Consider the following 16,886-nt stretch of genomic DNA (forward strand, 5'->3'; position numbering starts at 1 on the left):
TGAACCCACCGATTCCATATTCTGCTAACAGTCATTGGATCTCGACCGACGCGAGCAGCAATGTCGCGATACGATAAACCGCAATCGCGATAGGCTACAGTCCGACCTTTATCAAAGTCGGAAAGGTGATGGTACGCATTTCTCCTCCTTACACGAGCCATCACAACAACGTTTCACCAGGCAACGCCGGCCAACTGCTGTTTGTGTTTGAGAAATCGGTTGGAAACTTTCCTCATGTCAGCACGTTGTAGTTGTCGCCACCCGCGCCAACATTGTGTGAATGCTCTGAAAAGCTAATCATTTGCATATCACAGTATCTTCTTCCTGTCGGTTAAATTTCGCCTCTGTAGCACGTCATCTTCGTGGTGTAGCAATTTTAATGGCCAGTAGTGTAGGTACTATTTCTGTATTAGGAGCATAAGATACATAAGATATGTATTATTGCTAAGCCGGCCGCGGTGGTCTCGCGGTTCTAGGCGCGCAGTCCGGAACCGCGCGACTGCTACGGTCGCAGGTTCGAATCCTGCCTCGGGCATGGGTGTGTGTGATGTCCTTAGGTTAGTTAGGTTTAAGTAGTTCTAAGTTCTAGGGGACTTATGACCTAAGATGTTGAGTCCCATAGTTCTCAGAGCCATTTTTTTTTATTGCTAAGTTACGTTAAATGAAACTTTAAGATATTCAAATGTAGTAACAGCCATCAACGATTTTCTTAATTACCCTTTAGCAACGTAGTTTTCATTTCAAAAATCGTGTGCAGTTACAGCTTCTGCAGTGTTGTGCTCTGATTGTCGCGTTGGTAATGAGCACTACGAAAATGGCGGAGGCTGCTTCCTGTTCCGTAGAGGCCAGTCGGAGTGGCCGAGCGGTTCTAGGCGCTACAGTCTGGAACCGCGCGACCACTACGGTCGCAGGTTCGAATCTTGCCTCGGGCGTGGATGTTTGTGATGTCCTTAGGTTAGTTAGGCTTAAGTAGTTGTAAGTTCTAGGGGACTGATGACCTCAGAAGTTAAGTCCCATAGTGCTCATAGTCATTTGAACCATTTTTTTCTTGTTAGTTCTCAGGCCAAATCCCGCAGGTTGGCTACAGGTCAGTTCTCCTGTAAAAATGCAGAATTTGTATGATGTGCTCGATGCTGTGAAAATGATAGTTTTTCATGTTTCTACGGTTTCAGCGCCTCTCTTGTAGCGTGTGCCGCTGGAGTTTGTTGGGAACCCCTGCGACGCTCTCGCGCCGACCAAACGATGACGAGACGAAACGCGCCGCTATTCGTTGGATCTCCTCTGTCTCTCCTATCAGCCCTACCCGGTAAGCGTCCCGGATTGTAGAACAGTACCCAAGGATCGATCGTACAAGCATCTTGTAAGCCACGTGTTTCGTGGATGCGTTGCATTTCCTAATCCTTCTCGTTATGAGACTACTCCTTGGTTTACATGGTCATTCCACATAGGGTCGCTCTAGATAGTTACTCCTAGATATTTTAAGGTAGATACTGCTTCCATCAATTTGTAATCAATAGTAGCCGGCCGCCGTGGCCGAGCGGTTCTAGGCGCTACAGTTTGGAACCGCGCGACCGCTACGGTCGCAGGTTCGAATCCTGCCTCGGTCATGGATGTGTGTGATGTCCTTAGGTTAGTTAGGTTTAAGTAGTTCTAAGTTCTAGGGGACTGATGACCACAGCAGTTAAGTCCCGTAGTGCTCAGAGCCATTTGAACCATTTAATCAATAGTGTAGTTGGGCAGCAGTGGATTTCTTTTCCCATCTATGCGCAATATGTTACATTCATTGACGTTCTGGGTCAACTCACAGAGGCTGCAGCATTCATCAGTCCTCTGCAGGTCATTAAGCAAATCGATACTGTCTTCTGGCGTCGCCACTCTCTTATAGACCGCCGTATCGTCCGCAAACAGTGTCGTAAAGCTTCCAACTATAACACTACCACAAGTGGGCTAGAAAACCTCTTGTTCAGTATATCGTTTGACACTTTAGTGACACATCCACGCACAGGGATGCAAAGCGTAATTCTATTACAACAGACAGCGGAATGAATGTTTGAAATATCGTCTGCCACAATACGTAGAGGGGGGTGCACAGTGCCGCTATTTGTGATTCACGTATCGAAGTCCAGTGCGTCCTCCCCACACTTCTCGTAACTAATTTGTAGTCGACTTTGTTACCTCCGGTCTCGTAAGAGTTGCCCCAGTAGGTTTCTCCTCCACCGGTCGCGAGCTCAAACGTTTGAGCCGTAAACAGTGCATAATACTTTGACGGTTGGGTAGTCTGAATCTTAAAATGATAGGATTCCAACTAAATATCCAACTTTATTTGACCTACCGCAATATTAGTAAGACGTTGTCTAACGCTACTCTGTCGTTAGTATCCGTGACAAGATTCCCGGTCATTAATCGTTAGTTCCCGAGCACCACTAACGCCTCAAAAATGCTTCAACGATCCAAGAATCAACATGAGAACCCACGGACAAATCTAACAATTGAATCTGTCTTTATGTGGAGATGCACACATTAGTTCATATGTTGCTGTTTTGGAAGTATCTACATCGCGACGTATTTACGAGCAGCGAATATTCACCATCACGTCTACATCTACATTCCCGTACGTACACTGCAAGCCACTGTGAAGTGCATGGCATTGGGTACTTGGCAGGGTAACAAATCTTGAATTTTTTTTCCCGTTCCGTTCGCGAACGCATTGCGTTAAGGGCGAGTGCTGAGACGTCTCCGTGCTGTGGCCGACCTGACTCTGCCTTCAGCCTCCTTACGGCAGCGACGAGTAGTGGCTGGAGAGCGCCTCTGGACTCCTCGCTTAGCAGTCGCCTGTGATATTTCGTAAGCGGCCTCTCGTGGGACAGCTTGCGTCTCTCATGATTGAGTTGTTTCAACAAATGCGCGACACTCTCTTGTGGGTCAAACAAACCTTTCACGATTTCTGCTGCCCTGCTCTCTAGACGTTCATTAGCCGCTGTCGGTTCTGTGTGGTATGGGTCCCACACAGTTGGGTATCGTGCTATGACGGGACCCACAGATGTTTCGTAACCGATATCGGAGGTCCGAAGTGATCGTCACTATATTTCAGACCAGCTCACTAGTTTTCAGTCCGTAAGGATCTGGTAAAGCAACAACTAAGATGACATGTAACTAGAAAAAGTGCCCCCAGAACAGCTCTAGGTCGAAAAGTTTGTTACAATCGGAGACGGAATTTCGGACGTTCACGGTACTTCTGTCGCGTCAAATTTCAACAAAAATGCAAGATTACGATGATAACCACCGTCGGCTTTTGCCACAACAACTGACTGGAATCCTGCTAGGACTCTGTTTCTGCACAACGAGACGTAAATAATTCTGCAAATTCCTGTCTAGTCTCTTAACCCTAAGACAATATCCGCCGTGACAGTTAAAGTTATTGTTCAGTTTCATACCCTGACGGCCTCCGTTGACGGAAATGTAAAATATGAGCGCCGACAGTTGGATTTGAAGTAATGTGAATAATTGTAGCTAAAACTTAACAGCGCATGTTTACAATCATTACTAACTATTCTTTCTCATAACTTGAGCTACACATATCGTGGTAACGCGATGTTTCCACTACTTTCACACGTGCTTGTGAGTGTCGGCGAGCAATTGCACCATAAGCAGCGACGACAACGCATCGCCATCTGAAAGTCATATACTGACGTCAAACACATCTGCGACGCTATAATTGCTGTATTCTTCAGTAAATGTCTAGGCTAAGCGTAGCGTAGCGATATAAAGAAAAATCGTGATAAAACAAAAAATAACATTATACAAAAAAAATTTAGGCAGTACCTATTGAAATTAGGAACAAAAACCACTAATTTAACTTAAATCAGAGAACCTCATTTATGGTAAATACATTGTAGATATCGTGTGCAAATTGCGACCGTCGATTATCTACTGTATAATAAAATATTTTAACAGAAAATGAAAAAGCGGCGTCGTATATCACTAACAGAGTATATTTAAGTTACAATTCTATTTTTGCAAGGAGTATTTATTACTTTCATCAAAAACTTGACAACGAAGGTGCGAATATTGCAGGTGGTGCATTCAACAGTGACAACTTTTTGTGTGCAACCAGTGTTTATATTTTTAGGATACAAAGATTACATTCACCTTACAAGGATGTGGTATAAATTCTCCCATTTAAAACAATTGAGGCTTATGTAGTTTTCTCATACATAAAAGAAGTAACATTTAAATTAGAAGCAGCTTGATGTGAGGTAGTTGGGTTAGTGGGAGACAATAATTCAATTTATAGAAAAGCAATATCTAACTTCAGCACTCCGCCAGAAGTAAAGGTAAAGTGCTGTCAACCTGCAAGGTCTTCTGCAGATCGCCCACTGTACTATTTTGGGGATACCGTTCTTATTTTAAAGTGTATTTGTAACAACTGGTTCAATGAAAAGGAGCAGATTCTGTGTTTTCCTGATTTCAGTAGGAACATGGAGGGAGGTTGAAAAGGATGATTTATTACAATAGAGAAACTCTCTAGCTTTAAAATCTCTGTTTCCAAATTCAATTGAAAGGCAAGATGCTAAACAAGTGCTTTTTAATGATATGACAGTTGTTGCTTTGCAGAGACTAGGCTCGAAGAAAGGAATTCAAAATTTTTAAAGTGCTGTAACATTTATAAGAATAATAAAACTTCAGTGGTGTACTGTGAATGCAAAAACATTACTTAAGGGTCAGAGGCTAAGAAATGTTTTTCAGGAAACTGCAACTTCTTATTCCTATCACATATTTGATTTTTTAAAGAGCTTTGTGTCTTGGTTAGGTTTATGGCATGGCTTGAATGATAACAGGAAACTTTCTAAAGAAACACGCTTTGCTTTATGACATACAACAGCTGCTTTGACTGATTTCAGTACTTACTGGCTGTCTATTGGCTCCTTGGAAGAGTATGGACTGACTGTTTGGAATTAAGTGGGGGAAAATACCATATTTCTCTTAGACAGGCTTTTGAAACTGTGCAAAAACCTAGTGCTGAGAGCACAGTCTATGGTAGTTGGAGATGTGGTTATTTACGTGTCATATAGTTTTTAAACAACTTTTGAAATCCAGGGGTTAAGTGATATCCCAGTACCAGATTTATTAAGTTTGGTGGTAGATGAGAATGATGTTGAAGGGATAGTGGAGGACAAATGGCTGTTATTTCACTACATATCAGGATACTGCTCACACCAAGTGCTGAAAAAAACCTCACTGTGAGTATTGCACTGCGAGTATTTCTTATTTCAGATGATGTAAAGCAAGATGATCATATGATAACGGCAAAGGATCGAGGAGGCTTGGCATATCCCAAAGAAGATGTATCATGTGTAACATATGTTTATTTAACTTTTCAAAAAATGTAAAAGAACATCAAATTTTGTTTCTCCAATAGAGAAATCAAAGGTGTGTGCTTCTGAATATTCCCAGTGATTTGTTTGGTGGATTTCAATGTAAAAAACGAACATAGTCTTGAATCTATCAGGTGTTCCATACTGCTCTGTTGTGTAAATATCATATTAAATAATCGTAATAAGAGAAGAAATTATGCAGCTATGAAGAAAAATTTAAAAGTTTTTTTAAAAAAAGTAAAAACATCATAAGAGCATACTTGAATTTTTTTATTGATCTGTAGGAGAGTGTATTGGAAATCACATTATGAGGTGAAATAAAAAGTCAGTTTTATATTTTTAAATAATTATTCCATTTCTTCCCACCCCTCGCTTTCTGTGTGTGTGCTTTTTTTTCTGCCTGATGTGTGTAACAGAATATCTCTATTATTTTTAAGGGTCATGAATGTGTGTTTTCTTACTCATTGATAACATTACATGAATCAATAGATTCCAAAATATTTGCATTGATTTGTGTGCCGCTCTTTAGATGTTTATTTGTATGAAAGAAAATTTTGCTGGCTAGGTTTCAGCTAATTCGGTAATTTTCCATTAATAGAAAATGAACATGTTATGCTGCCTCTATATTTTGCAATTAGTGAATCACATCTGCACCCGTTTCCCATTAAGAGATGTTAACGTTTTATTCTGATGAAACATATACGTTTTAACATAAAAATGCGAATACATGGACCGCTAATTGTAGCACAAAATGGTGCAAATTACGATTTATGTTTTGTCAATCTACGAGCCTATGTTAAAATTACAAAGCTGCACTTAAAAAAAGTCGAAATAATATGAGATTTGCAGTGATAATAGGAATCAGTGAAAGAAATTATGACCATATTTATTTTACGTTGTTTTAAATGATAATTTACGTTTATGCAAGACGCAGGAAGTAATGATACATTCACTTAAATGGACAATCCATGTTGCAGGGCATCCCAAAGTGCAGATATTGTTTGACTCCTGCTGTGACGTCACAACGCATGCTGTGAGGCTTTGTTTCCAGGTGGCAAGCTATACGCTAAAAACTGCACGTCGAGTAACGATCGTTCAGGACAAACATGAGGCTACTTACCGTGCTGCCATCTTGTTGCGCCGACTTGCAACAGGGTGTAGTTACGTGGCATACCGCTCGATGGCAGGACCAGCCGTGGCTGATTTCATTCCGTTTTCTTGCGTTTTGCAGGAACATGTCTTAACCAATTGAAGTTTTCATAGTTGCATGCATTTCTTACTTTGTTTTATTTACACTCTTGATATATGCGACAGTTAAGTGCAATGATTCGAAATGGTGCAGAAATGTTGTGTACCTCGTTGCAGACGAAATTATGGAAATGAGCCACGAGTAGCGGCGTTTTTTTCTCCTAAAATGTCAGAACTCCAGCAGAACTGGATAGCTCACTGCAATACATCATGAAAATTTCCATGTTACCCATAATTCAAAGGTAAGCTCAGCGTCTTTACAAGTCACTTAGATTGTGTCATGGTATGAGTGCTTTAATACAGAGAGCAAGAACAACTTGTCGTGTGTTCGTGTTAGCATGATGTCCAGTTGTTCAGGAACAACGTGATTTCAGTTGACCTGATGCCAAACTATAGCAGAGCTATTTCACTGTATAAAGTACCAAATCACTAGCTGCATAAGTATAACTCAAAATACTGTGTCAGTATTGAACTATTTGTTCTGAAAGTAATCGACACTAATAGCATCTGTGCGTTAGTGGCAACCTTGCCCTTGGGCATTATCACTTGTAGCTAATAAAATGTTTTTGTAAAATTTCAAGGTCTGTGAACTCCATTTCGCTGATGACCTCATTCAGAGATGTGGTGAATATTTCCACACATCCACAGGAAAGAAATATTCTGTGCCTCTTCTGAAACCTCACCTTAGACCGGCAACTGTACCATGGATTCTACCTAACTCTCTGAAGTACCTTTCGTCACCTCCTTTTTCATTGTAAGAGCCTGGAAAACAGACACTAAGTACTAGCTATTGTAGCCAATGTAACAACTTATGCCCAGTATGAACAGGAAAGACATTTCGTAGACTTGAATGTTTTTCTTCAGTGCTTGGAGGGGATCAGGCTGCTCAAAGAGTGGCATACTATAAAGTCAGATAGTGTCATTAGTTTTGCTCTAAAAGAAACAACAGTTACTCTTACACTTTAATGTTCTGTTGTGGTGAATACTGGCCCAATTATGCAGTTATATCTTGGTAATGTGTAACCACAAAACCTGGTACAAGGCAGTTCCCATTAACAATAAACCGTTTGAACCTGGTATGCATACCCTGAGTCCAACCGGCCTGCAGACAGTAGTAACTTTTAATTACAATATCAAAGACTTAAAATTGTGGCCCGACTCATCGGGTATGCTCTCTTGCAGTATTCAGTAACACATTAAATGTACCATTAGAAATCCGTGTCATCAGTTTTAAGTGTTACATACATTGTCATTTTTATACCACATACTTATATAACCTGTTATATACATATAGCTATGGTTTATGTTGCAGCGTTATCAAATTAGACTGGGCTGTAATCGATTACGTTTTGTTGAAATACAGAGAATACATTATTAATACACCTACACATTGTTTTCATTGCAGGAAATATATTGTTACAGCTCGCAACAGATGGTGTACTCCTGTGTGGTGTAATAGAGAGAAATACTGTAGTGGATTATTACGAGTATAATGTTGTGGGAGTCTGCTGCACAGCAGTGGTGTGTTTGATATTCGATAGGAACTCGGAAGAAAGGTAAGTGTCATTTGTAACACTAAACAATAAAATGAGTTACAGTCCTACAGTCTACAGAAGAAGAGAGGTTATTTCTTCACATTTTTTCAGATATAATATCAGAATCCACATCTATAAATAGGGGCAGGAAAGGAGATAGCATACGCTTATCAAGCCCAAATTTTGAATCAGCTGTTAGTCAGTGGGGAGCTGAAGATGATGATTTCCTTTCAGATTAAAATCGTGAAATTGTTCCTTAGGCAACGGCATGCAGCTCTCTGAGTGAAGGACAAAGTAGTGGTGGTGGTGATGATGATGTTAGTGACGATGATGATCGTGATGATGATGACGATGACGTAGGTAATGATGCCTCAGGACAAATAAGCAGTGAAAATGCTACCACATATATTGCTCCAAATGGTACGCAGTGGGTTTAGTGCGCCCAGTGCCAAATAAAATGCCTGCACATAATAAGGTGAATAAATATTCCAAGACCAGAAAGGGGCGTAATCGCTTACACTCCCAAAGATGCTTAGGATTTATTTACTCCTCTAACTATTGCGGATAAATCGTGAGACGCACAAACCTAGAAGCAAGAAGACTTTGTATACCAAAAAAATAAACTGGAATGATGAAGCTACAGACGAAATGTTCGCCTTCTGGGTAATTTTACTTCTTAATGTTGCAGATAAGGTTTTGGATGTTCCAATTAGGGAATTTTTTCATGAAAATTTTCCAGTCCGTTATACAGTGCTACAATGTCTGTGAATCGGTTTGAGGCAATAAGAAGATTCATTAGATTTGATGACAAAAGAAGAAAGAGTTTTTTTGATAAAACTGAAAGTAGGAATATTAATTTTTTCTTAGCAAGTGAAATGAATGGGTGTCCAAAAGAAGGGTTACAGATACTCGCCAGATTGCATTATGTCTTGTAGAATTTTATTTTCAATATCGCCACACACTTACGAGTTTATAAGGAGCGCAAATTGTCTTGCGCTACCCCATCCTAATATACAGCATAGGATTTGTCTGCATTTTCAAACACATTCAGCAGTTGAGCAGCTAGGGGGCAATTAACTGTTGTATTCAAAACACAAGCTCCTATTTATTTGTGAATCAGTTCTTGTTGTTCACTGATTAGTCTGTGATGTTAGTGACAAAAGTTCAGTTAACACATGGGTCACGTCATTCTTTGCTTCCCCTTCTCAACTGTCAATTGTTTACAATCTTCTTTGTAATGACATACAACCCCTTTTTTAGTTTAACATTTCGTTCACATATTAAAATGTGTCACATACCATTGGATCGATAAAGAAGATCCAGATCAGATAATAAAGTGCCCACAGTTTGAAACTGTTTCACAAAACAAAGAACTCCTTATGGCGAAATTCTCTGCATGACGTGGAATACAAACACATAACAAATTTTTACCAAAAAAATTAAAATATCTGCATAAAAACAACCTGGAGTGGGAAAATTTCAAAGTTGTGCTTGATATTTTCAATGAGAGGACTGTTCAAGGTTTGGTAGCCTTGGGGGAACATCATCTTACTGAAAGTTTCGAGAGCGCTGCTAAATTCATCAAAATTAATTTGTGCATGGTGGAACATTTTTAATATTGAAAGTTCCTTGCAGATTAAAACTGTGTGACGGGCCGAGATTCGAACTCGGGACCTTTACCTTTTGCTGGCAAGTGCTCTACCAACTGAGTAACCCAAGCACGACTCACGGCCCCACCACCAAACTTTGACAGTATAATCGATTTCAGAGAGGATCAAATTCAGTCTGTTCAGAAATATTTGCCTTTTCTTACACATACTTGTCAGGGCACTGTGCAAATGGTGTTCTTAAGAATCTGAGACACGACACATGTAAAACATATTTAGAGAGAGAGATTATATATTATCAGCACTAGAAAACAATGCAGGGTAATGAGGTTATTAATGTTGTTATTTCTGCTTATTCGGTTGGTAATAGCTTGGTCTCCCGAGAACTTCAACACAGCTTCATTAGATACCCTTCCCAGGTAAATTTACTTTTTAATTCTAGATGCTGATGAAATTAAAAAAAAAAGACTTTTTCCCAAGGGAGTTTTCTTAGGTAGATCACATAGACGACAGAATTCTTCAGTGGGTGGTAAAAGTACCGTGTAATATGTTTCTCAATAATTAGCGATAACGGTAATAACAGCAAAAAGGGAAATTGTCAACTGTAAAGTAGTTTGAAATAAATTTTGTATCAGGTTAACAAACATTTACATTTTCCTCTCATTCCTAATTTTCTCTTTTCAATACGTGTAATTGCGTTGTTAACGCTGAAAGTGCATAATACTAAGTCTATATTTTACTTATAAACATTTCATTTCATTAACGGCAGTATGCTGGTACATATTTGACAGTTCTGATCACACAGACAGAGGGACGTGTCAGATTTATGAAATCTTTCTTTTTGCTTTTTTGGTTAAATCTTGGTTACATGAGGGTCTACAATTAAACTGATCCTGACGACAACATCGATACTATCTTTGGTGAGTCATTTATGTCTCAGTGAATTATATTTTTGTCGAAGTAATTAAGCTTATGGTCAACAGATTACTCCATCCTATCTGATAAGTTTTACTAAAACTATCTCCATCACGTAGAATAATTTACAGGCTGTGGCGGTTTCACTCCCAACGTTTTTGTTAACAAACGGTAAAATTCTGCAAATGATCTCAAACACAATAGAAGGAAATCACAGAGCATTGCAACCAGCGCAACATGCATTTTGCACAACAGCATACAGGAAAGGCATAGTGTATGATTGATAGTCGAGAACTAAGTCTCGTGATTTTTTTACACTTTCACGAAAGAACTACAGGCTTTTGCGGCAATCAGCGACGGTCTATCGGCAATGACGTCACAGTTGACCGTGAGGCCTGTGTATCAGAAGCTGTGAGCTCAACCCCCTGAAATCTTTTGCACGCCTGGCTATCGCGAGCTGAATGAGACGTCGGACTGCCTGGTTATGTCGTTCGTCTCGCCTTCAATCGAACATTTTTAATGGGCTTAAGTTCTCCATTCATCGAATTCTATTCCAGTATCGAAAGTGCTCTGATGCAACAGAAAGAAGTTGAAGCACGTTTTATTATGTTACACGTTACAAGGGAAATGATCACCATTGTAGAACATTTTACAGCGCCTTTCTTTTTTTCTTGCAGAGTAATTCTGTCTTGCTCGTTCGAAACGCGTCAGTTATAGTGCTTCTGGATTGTGAACGGATTAACATACTGATATTACAATGAAACTCTGTATGTTGAGCACGATTACCTACTATTAAATAATGTTCACAACATTGCATTCAAATCCTCGAGTGTCCTCATTCATCCGACATAATATGAACCAACTCATAAGCAAGACGGCCTACCCCGTAGCTCTATGTTACCAATATAACACATACACTGCAAATGCTTGGCCCGCGTTATGAGGTACAAACCATATTGGGATGTAGCTCTCCAAAAATTTTTTAACAAAGAACTATTTGATGAAAGAAATATCTCCCTAGCTACTCCTTTTTTTTCCATTTATTGAATTTCAATTCCCCCCGAAGGGGGCGGGCTGGCAGCAGCTTAGTATGCCGCTCTTCAGCCGACAGATTTCGTGGCAAAGATCAAGAGAACAAATAATAAAAAACAGGCGATAAAATCGGAGACTTAGAGAGGAACAAGGCGAAAAGAAATCGTGGAACTTAAAACAACAACACAGGGATGATGACGCTAATAAAAATACATACGAAGCAGACAGGGAAAACAATAGACAATTAAAAAAACACGGCGACAGTCTGGATTCTGTTCGCAAAGGACATAAAATTCACACCTAGCGACAGCATGGTTTCTGTTCGCAACACGAGAAAGACAAACAACACTGAATAGTCACTGGAACACTGCACTAAAAAGTTGGCAAATGTGACACCACAGTCGAGAGCAGGTGGGGGGAAACTGGAGAGAAGATGGGAAAACAAAAAAGGGGGGGAAAGGAGAGTAAAAGCGATGGGGGGAGCCGGGAAAGGAGCTGAAGGAGGATGAGGACCCATAAGAGGGGTAGGGGGCAGACGCCACAGGGAGTGGGGTAGGCAGAGGAGGGGAATACAAAAGGACTGGGGGGGAGAAGGGAGGTACGGAGAGGTTTAGTGGGGAGAAAAACAGGAAGGAGGGGGGGAGAGGGAGCCCAGGGAAAGGACAGAGGAAAGGAGGGGGATTGAGGATCAGAGTTGATAGGAAGGATAAATGGAGGGAGAGAGGGCATCATCCAGGAGGGGGAGTTGACGGAAGCCACCTTGGGAAAGGAGATGGAGGGTGTAGAGATGGAGGGTAGGGGGGACACAACGGTGAAGACGTGGCAGGGGGCGGGGATGGGCGAGGAGAGGAGCAACCAGAGGGTAAGGGGGTTCAAAGCGGCGGGAGGTGTAGAGGATGCGGATATGTTCGAGGAATAGGAGCAGATGGGGGAAAGGAATGAGATCATAGAGGATCCGCGTGGGGGACGGGAGGCGGATACGGAAGGCGAGGTGGAGTGCATGACGCTCAAGGATCTGGAGGGACTGATAGAATTTGGGGGGGGGGGCAGATATCCAGGCAGTGCATGACGCTCAAGGATCTGGAGGGACTGATAGAATTTGGGGGGGGCAGATATCCAGGCAGGACTGGCATAACAGAGGATGGGACGGATGAAGGATTTGTAGGTATGGAGGATGGTGGAGGGGTGCAACCCCCATGTCCGGCCAGAGAGGAGTTTGAGGAGTCGGAGGCGGTTGTGGGATTTGGATTGGATGGAGCGGAGATGAGGTATTCAGGTGAGGTGACGGTCAATGGTGAGGCCAAGGTAGGTGAGGGTGGGGGTGAGGCGGACAGGATGTGCGCAGACAGTAAGGGAGAAATCCAGGAGCCGGAAAGAGCGAGTGGTATGACCTACGATGATTGCCTGGGTCTTGGAAGGATTGAGTTTCAGGAGCCATTGGTTACACCAAGCAGCAAAAAGGTCAAGGTGATTCTGGAGAAGGCGTTGGGACCGTTGGAGGGTAGGAGCGAGGGCGAGGAATGCGGTGTCATCAGCATATTGCAAGAGGTGTACTGGAGGGGGGGGGTTGGGGCATATCTGCCGTGTACAGGAGGTAGAGGAGAGGGGAGAGGACAGAGTCCTGGGGCACACCGGCAGAGGGGTAGAAAGTGTGGGAATTGGCATGATGGATGGTAACACAGGAGGGGCGGTGGGAGAGGAAGGAGGCCACCAGACGGATGTAGTTGATAGGAAGGGCGTAGGTTTGGAGTTTAAACAGGAGACCGGGATGCCAGACATGGTCGTAGGCCTTTTCGAGGTCAAGTGAGACAAAAATGGCGGAGTGACGGGAGTTAAGATGGAGGGAGAGGAGACGAGTGAGGCGGAGGAGTTGGTCATCAGCAGAGAAGAAAGGTCGAAAGCCACATTGGGTGTTCGGGAGGAGGTGGTTTTGGTGGAGGTGGAGATGGATGCGCCGGGAAAGGATGGATTCCAAGAGCTTGCTGAACACCGATGTGAGACAGATAGGAAGATAGGAAGAGGCATCAGATGGAGGCTTATTGAATTTGGAGAATATCAGGATACGGGAGGTTTTCCACAGGTCAGGATAGAAGCCAGTGGCAAGGATGACATTGTAGAGGGTGGCAAGGAGGGAAAGGAAGGAGGGAGGGCAGTGTTTGAGGTGGCGGTAGGTAACGCAGTCGTGGCCGGGAGCAGTGTTGCGTTTAGTGCGGAGTGTGAGGCTGATGTCCTGTGTAGTGATGGGAGTGTTAAGTGCAGAAAGTAGGGTGTGGCCCAAGTACTGGAAGCTAGGAGCAAGGGGAGGAACAGAGGTATTCGTACAGTCCATGACATCAGGGAAGAGGGAATAATCAAAGTGGGGATCATCTGGGATGGAAAAAACATCAGAGAGGTGGGAGGCAAAGTGGTTGGCCTTACTGAGGTTGTCAGGAAAGGGACGGTCATTAAGGAGGAGAGGGTACTGGGGGGTGGGGCGGTTCCCAGTAAGGCGGTGGAAAGCAGACCAATGCTTGGAAGAGTTGATGGGGAGCGTGGTGTTGAGTTGTGTACATGTCTGGCGCCAGGCTCGGCGTTTCTTCACAACAAGCAGGTTGCGGATGTGTTGCTGTAATTGCTGGTGGCGGGTAAGTGTATCCCGGTCACGAGTGTGGAGAAAAGAGCGGTAGAGGCGGCGGGACTCTCGAAGGAGAAGGACGGCCTGTGGAGGCAGGGCGGGGCGGTGAGGGTGGATGGCTTTGGTGGGGATATGGGTGGCGACGGCGTCAGACAAGGTCTGGTGCAGGAAGGCAACAGTGCGAGCGATGTCATCAGGAGACTGGAGGGTAAGGTCGTGGCCATCAACCTGGGTGTGAATGGAATCCCGGTAGGCACCCCAGTTGGCACGGGAGTAATCATGGACAAGTTTAGGAGGGACGTCAGGGCGAGGAGCGTGGCGGGGATGGCGACCGTTAGAGATAGTGAGGAGGACAGGAGCATGGTCACTGCCAATGAGGTCAAGGACATCCGCGGTAATGCGCCCAAGGAGGTTTGGAGAGGCAAGGACCACATCAGGAGTGGTGTTGGATTCGGGCCGGGTGTGCTGAGGCAGGGGAACCAGGTCTCCCTGGAGAGTGGTGAGAAACTGATGCCACCGCCGGAGGTCGGCAGGATCACGGCTGTGGATATTGAGGTCGGCGGCAATCACGTAGGTGGAGAAGGTGCGGTCAATGTGGGCCATGAAATCGTACGGGATGGGGGTGCGAGGGCGGACATAAATGGTGGCACAGGTGATGGTAAGGGTGGGGAAGAAGAGGCTGAGGGTGAGATGCTTGGCAGGATTGTTAAGGAGAGGTTGGGACCGGACAGGAAGGTGCTTGAGGTGGCTTATAGCACTCCGCCACGCGCGAGAGGGTACGGGTTATCGGTGCAGTGTAGAGTGTAAGGAGCCGTGGAGACGGAGATACGGGGTTGAAGGAAGGTTTCATTTAGGACGAAGGCATCCACGCGGTGCTGACGTAGGGTGTGGAGGAAGAGGAGTTTGTGGGTGGGCAGGGAGCGAATGTTGTGGTACGGGATACGGTACGGTTGTTGTACCATGGGAGTGGAGAGTTAGACAAGGGTGGTGAGGGGGGTGAAGGTGAAGTGGGCCTGGTTGTGGGAGTATGTGGCATAGGTGATAAGATGGAAGATGGAACGGACAGCGAGGGCGATTTGGGACAGAGTGTGTGAGCGCTGGAAGGGGTGGATGTTTTGGAGCACAATGGTGGTGAAACGGATGATGTCCTCAGCAGTAGGGGGAGGGCGGAGCGAGTTGTTGGGGTGGATGGGGTCATCAACAGGACGGACAGGCACGGTGAGCTCAGGGGTTACTGGTGGAGGTTTCGCTTTACACTTTGAGGAGTAGGTAGGATGTGGTTCGTTGCAAGTGTTGCAGGAGGGGGGAGAGGTGAGGTTGGGGCAATGCTTGAGGAAGTGGGAAGCTTTGCAGTGGGGACAAGTAGGGGGGTTCCTGCAGGCAGAGGTAATGTGGTCGTTGTAGGTGAGACAGCGTTGGCAGCGGTAGGATTGGACGGGGGAACGGGAGAGATCCACCTTATGACGCTGACTGTAGATGAGGGCTCCCTCGGTGAGGAGGCGGTCAATGGAGGGCTACTCCTTCAATAGCTGCGAACTATATAGCATTTGCCACGAACTACCATAACGAGTGTAAATATTTTTGTGATAAGTACTGCAAATATTCGAGCCCTTACATCAAACTCCAAAGAACAAGAAATATATCATTGTTGAGATGAACTCTACTTCAAATACTATCTGACAAGACGTCAAAATGTGAAATAAATGTGACTTCCAGCTCGTCGTTCTCCGGCGGTACACCGTAAGGTTACCGCCCTTCGATAGTGCAATTTTCGCGCTCATCGAAGTGCTAGGTGTTCCAGGTGCCAGCCAGCCACCCAGCCAGCCAGCCAGCCAGCCAGCAGCAGCAGCAGCAGCAGCTGCAGTTCCCGGTCCCGGCCTGCAGCAGTGGTCCCGCAGCCAGCCAGCCAGCCCTCCGGTGGCAGCAGCAGTCCAGCCGGCAGCAGTCCAGCCAGCAGCAGTCCAGCCAGCTGCAGCAGCAGCAGCAGCAGCAGCCGCCGCCGCCGCCGCTCCGGCCCCGTCCGCGGCAGCAGCGTCCCTGCCTCTCGCCGTCGCCGCCGCCGTCCCCGTCGCCGTCGCCGTCGCCGTCACCGTCGCCGTCGCCGTCCGTCGCCGTCCGTCGTCTCCCAGTGTGTGTCCTGTCCTTTTAGTGCTGTGTTTTTTCTTTCTCCTTCTTGTCGTCATGTCCGCCCCCACCACCACCGTCACTACTACCACCACCGCCATCGTGTATACGTCCCCTTCCGCCGCCTCCACCACTATCACTTGGTGTGCCCAGTCCCACCCCCCTCCTTCCATCCCTCTCCTTCTCTCTATCCCTTCGCCCTCGCTCTTTGTCGCCCCCTCTCCCGCTTTTTCCTCTCGTTCTGATCCTTTCCCCCCACTCCCCCAGCCTGTCACTGCAGCTCCGGCTAGGGTGGTGGCCCGTCGGGCCACTGCCCACGCCCAGCTCTCCCCGTCGCCATCGCCATCACCGCCGCCACCGCCACCGCCACCACTGTCATCATCGTTGTCATCACCATCATTGACACGTTCGCCTGCACCGTCACAGTCACTATCTC

The sequence above is a fragment of the Schistocerca americana genome, chromosome 11 (assembly GCF_021461395.2).
Source record: "Schistocerca americana isolate TAMUIC-IGC-003095 chromosome 11, iqSchAmer2.1, whole genome shotgun sequence".
Classification (NCBI taxonomy): Eukaryota; Metazoa; Arthropoda; class Insecta; order Orthoptera; family Acrididae; genus Schistocerca; species Schistocerca americana.